Below are 5,130 nucleotides of genomic sequence, written 5' to 3'. Positions count from 1 at the left end.
TCATACATAGCTGGGAATTTTCTTCTGACAAAAGACTCTTCCTAGGGCTCCCTTCATGTCTCTGTTCCTCAGGCTGTAGATGAAGGGGTTCAGCATGGGAGTCACCACCGTGTACATCAGAGACATGACAGTATCTTTCACAGTAGAATTACTAGCTGATGGACATAAATATAGAATTATGACTGGCCCATAGAACAGTGACACCACAGAGAGGTGGGAGCCACAGGTGGAGAAGGCCTTACGGATACCTCGAGCAGAAGGGACCTTGAAAATGGAGGACACTATCTTTGCATAGGACACAAGAATGAATAGGAATGGGAAGACAAGAAAGAGTCCTACCACAATAAATATCACCAACTCATTGACATGAGTGTCAGAGCAAGCCAGCTTCAGCATAGCAGACATGTCACAGAAAAAATGCGGGATTACGTTGTCCACACAAAAAGAGACTTTTGCCATGAGCAGGGTGTGCAACAGGGCATGGAATGTGGTCAGCACCCAGGACAGCACCACCAGGGAGAGACAGAGCTTGGGGCTCATGATGGTGGTGTGGTGCAGGGGGAAGTAGATGGCCACATAGTGGTCATAGGCCATGGCCACAAGGATGAAGTTCCCAAGGTCTCCAAAAAACAGGAAGAAGTATATTTGTGTCAGGCAGTCTGCATAGGGGATGGAAGGGACTTGACTTTGCATGTTCTGTAACAATTTGGGCATGGTGACAGAGGAAAAGCCAGAGGTCAGAGAAGGACAAGTTGCTGAGAAACAAATACATGGGAGTGTGCAGATGGGAGTCAAGGCAAATGAGGGTGATGATGAGAAGGTTCCCCAGGACAGTGGTAAGATACATGGCCAGGAACAGGGCATAGAAGAGGTTCTGGTGCTCTGGCTGGATGGGCAGGCCCAGAAGGAGGAACTCTGAGATGAGAGTTTGGTTTTTTCCCATTATTATTTGTCTCCAATACCTTTAAGAGAAATAATAAGGCCCTTTAAAAACCCAAGGGAAAATGATCATTTTTTTTCTCATATACAGTGTTTACGTGTCCTCCAATAGTTGATCCCACCACCATCACAATAAGTATAACCTTACAAGTGTTTTTATCTCTTTGATCATTTATTACTTTTTCTCATCTTCTTTTCAACATGTTTCAGTAGCCCATTCTTTCCTAAATACTTATCTGTTTGCTTCTGTCACAAAAGGAGTGTTGGATTTTCTCTTCCCTGCCTGACTGGTCATTCTTAGCAACTGTAATTGGTCTCTCTCTCTCTCTCTCTCTCTCTCTCTCTCTCTCACACACACACACACACACACACACACACACACACACACACACATCACACGCCACTTTTTGGGGGGTAACCTTGGATAAAGCTCAGTATTTTGGGGCATGATGGCATGTCTCTGTAATTCATTAGCTCCGGAGGTGAGGCAGGAGGATCACAAGTTTAAAGCCAGCCTCTGCAACTTGGCAAGGCACTAAGCAACCCAGTGAGACCCTGTCTCTACTAAAACATAAAAAATGGGCTGGAGATGTGGTTCAGTGGTTGAGCTCCTCTGGGTTCAATCCCCAGTACCAAACAAACAAACAAAAACCCAATCTGTCTCCAAGTCATCAAAAATGCAGAGGAGGAACATTAAAAGATCTGGGAAACTCATTCACTAAATGATATAAATAAGTCCTACTGCTGGGAAGTCCACCCCACTGCTGATGGTGTTTAACAGAACTGCATTAACAGTTTGTACCTTTGGACTTTGGACACCATGTGTTGGTATCATAAAGGGAAGAAACATGAGGAGAAAATCATGTACCTGGTTTCTCAGCCTTTTGCTTACCTTTTGAGTTTGTGGGACTATCTTTGTGTCTAGAAGCTGTGCAGGGATCACAAGACCAGAGATAGCAGCTGCAGACGTTTTCATAGATGATCCACTGAGCGTCCTCTTCTTCGGCCATTAAATCCAACATCCTCACTCTGGGATGCACACAAGAATCATGTAGGGCAGTGTTTCTAAACTCAACACACATGCAAATTACCTGCCATTAAGATATTCGTTCTGGTGCTATAGCTCAGACCCTACAGTTTAAATGAACACCCAAGTAGTGGTGTCAATTCTGTGATCACTGGACTGCACTTGAGTAGCAAATACACACATTGCCGTTTAACTCAGATTACTGAGCATCTTGAGATAATTTAATTGGAATTTCTGTGAAGTGGCTTGGGCAAAGCTTTTTAAGTCCCTCAGGTGAATGTAAAATAAAGAAAGGTTAAGAACTGTTACTGCACTGAACCCTGTCTCACAGGCTTGATATGTCAAAATGCTGTGATCTTTGAGGATTCACTGCACAGTAAGTAACATTAATGAGCAGCGTTATTAATAAAAAGTGTTATAAGTGTTGAACTTTATTTTTTATTTTATTTTTTTTAAAGAGAGAGAGGAGAGAGAGAGAGAGAATTTTTTTTTAATATTTATTTTTTAGTTTTCGGCAGACACAACATCTTTGTTTGTATGTGGTGCTGAGGATCGAACCCGGGCCGCACGCATGCCAGGCGAGCGCGCTACCGCTTGAGCCACATCCCCAGCCCCAAGTGTTGAACTTTAGTCAAAATGTTTCTATACTGTGGCAAAGTCTTGAAAGGCAGCTAGAAGGAAAAGAGGGAAGTTGTCACACCTGAAAACTTACCCGGCAGAACATCATACAACCTGGCATATTGACAACTTACTCAGGGTGTCTGAGGGTAACTCTGGGCCCTGATCCAAGATCTTGCTCCCCTTTATTCATTACGAGCATATGAAGTAACGTCCTCGGTAGGCATCACGTGTCTCTGCCATCCCTTCTCATGTCTCACCTTCTAGCCATCCATGGGCCCAAGAGGCTCTGTATCTCAGGGGAGTCCAGATTCAGGCCTAACTCATTAGGCACAAAGTAATTATCCAGGACCTCTTCAAGACAAATCATCAGAGTCCTGGATGGTGACTGATGAAAGCCACTGATCACACCCTATTGTACTCTGGGGAAAGGTGGGGATGAAGAGCCCAGGGATGTATGATGAATCATTGCCCATTTAGGGAATGGTCAGGAATCCTGTGCTGTTGGAGCCTACATTGGGGACTTGAAGAAAAATAGTTGGATAATCCATAAAAATAAATCAAGTACTAGACTGAGAATGATTTGAAATATGAGCATAGCAGTTTATACAAGTGGCATCTGATTGTCCTTTTTTGCATTGCTGTGCAATAAGTAAACCTCACATAATGAAACTTACTTGGTAAGGTTCAAGTGAACCTTCAGGTGAGCATTATATTATGTAGCAAGTGCTACATAACAAAGTCTAGGTCATTAACCTCACTTTATCTTACCCTGTAGGCACTTTATCATGATACAATGTGACAGGTAGATGAAGAATAAATATAGTACAATAAGATTTTAGGGAGAGGGACTGGGGTTGTGTCTCATTGGTAGAGTGCTTGCTTAGCACATGTGAGGCACTGGGTTCGATCCTCAGAACCACATAAAAAATAATAAAGAAATAAAATAAAGTTATTGTGTCAATATGCAACTAAAAGTAAAAAAAAATATTTTAGGGAGGGAAGAACAGAGAGAGAAAGATAGATCACTAAGAAACTTTTGTTACAGTATATTGTTTTAATTGTTTTAAGTTATGATTAGATATTGTTGTTAATCTTTTCCTGTGCTAATTTACTATGTTTTAATGTTGGCTGTCTGACAAGGGCTCATATATAAAGGCCTAGACTCAGTATTGCAGTATAGGAGTTGCTGTGGTTAAGTGGCAGGAACTTGTAGAAAGTCCTCAGGTCATTGTGGATGATTTGAAATGCATCATGGAATCTCCATTCTAGTTTGAGATCCAATTCTTCCTCTGCATGTGCTCTTCCATCCCTATCCCATGAGGTGATCATGCAAAGGTTGTCCTGACCAAGGCTGCACTAGGCCATTTGCCATTCTAACCCCTCAAACTGTGAGCTAAATGAACCTGTTTATAAGTAGACTGTGTTAGATATTTCATTGTACTGGTGGAAAGCTGGTACAGTAGTCTCTTTAATATTTGGTGCTGGAAAAATTGGATTTCCATATTAAAATTTTAATTTTAATCCACACCTCACATTCTGTACAACAGTTCACAGAAAATGGATGGTAGATTTTAATGTTTATATGAATGTTGAGGAGATTCCCAATGACATCCTGCTCTGTGGAGCCAGAGATGTCTCAAAGCAAAAGCCAAGGTGAGATGGAGTGGGATAGATGTACAATGCTTTCACATGGTAGCCACTGAAGTCAGTTGAGATCACTGCAACATTGATTGGAATAAGTGACTGAGAAAACTTAGAATAGTGCATTAAAATTGTGTAGTTCTGAAGCGACATGCTGTTCTGCCAAGGGACATAACCATCCTTTAGACTATCATTTGGCCATTTTCTGTTTCAGGTGTGAGCTAATGTGCAAACAGAGGGTTGCTATTGTGCGTGGGGTAGTTGATATTGATCACCAAGGGGAAACTTTGTTACTCTACACAACTGGAATAGAGAAAGAAGGTGGCATCTGAAATCTCGAAGAATTGTTTGGGTACCACTTTATAATTCAAAGTCCATGACAAATGTTAATGAAAAGTATAAATCCCAATAAAGGAACACCAATAAAGATTCAGGTCCCTACAATGGAAAGTTGCAATGTGTTACTATGTAAAGATCCTACAGCAGATGATGGCTAAAAACGAGTGGATGGTGGGAAAGTGAATTATATATGCCAAACCTGGCTTCACATTCAAATACAGGGCCAGAATAATCTTGCCAGTGGGAAGTGACATGACATAGATGGAGGAAGGGACGATGGTCATGCTGGGGCTTCTTAAAGATTTTCATAAAAATGAGCCAAATGTGATGCAAAGGTCCATTTTTTAAATCTGGCACAAGGAAGGATTGAACATGTTCAGGTAAGTTTATTTTTTCTTATTCTTGTGATTTCTTTATATCTGCATGTTCTTTAATCATAGAAGTCTGATCCTTGTTAAATGCATTTCTTTCTATCCTAGGGACTGTGGAGAAATAACAGGTTCTGCCATCCTTGCAATGTTTCTGAAACATGAGTTTCATGGCAGTACTCTACTCAAAGACCA

At 41.4% G+C, this 5,130-nt stretch overlaps 1 pseudogene; it reads right to left on the bottom strand.

The window, feature by feature from the left end:
* On the bottom strand, positions 1 to 943 carry LOC143410818 (olfactory receptor 1-like; annotated as a pseudogene).
* Positions 944 to 5,130: the final 4,187 nt, after the last annotated feature.

This window comes from Callospermophilus lateralis, chromosome 11, assembly GCF_048772815.1.
Source record: "Callospermophilus lateralis isolate mCalLat2 chromosome 11, mCalLat2.hap1, whole genome shotgun sequence".
In the NCBI taxonomy this organism is placed as follows: domain Eukaryota; kingdom Metazoa; phylum Chordata; class Mammalia; order Rodentia; family Sciuridae; genus Callospermophilus; species Callospermophilus lateralis.
The sequence above is the reverse complement of the archived record's forward strand: the minus strand, read 5'-3'. Positions and strand labels throughout refer to the sequence as shown.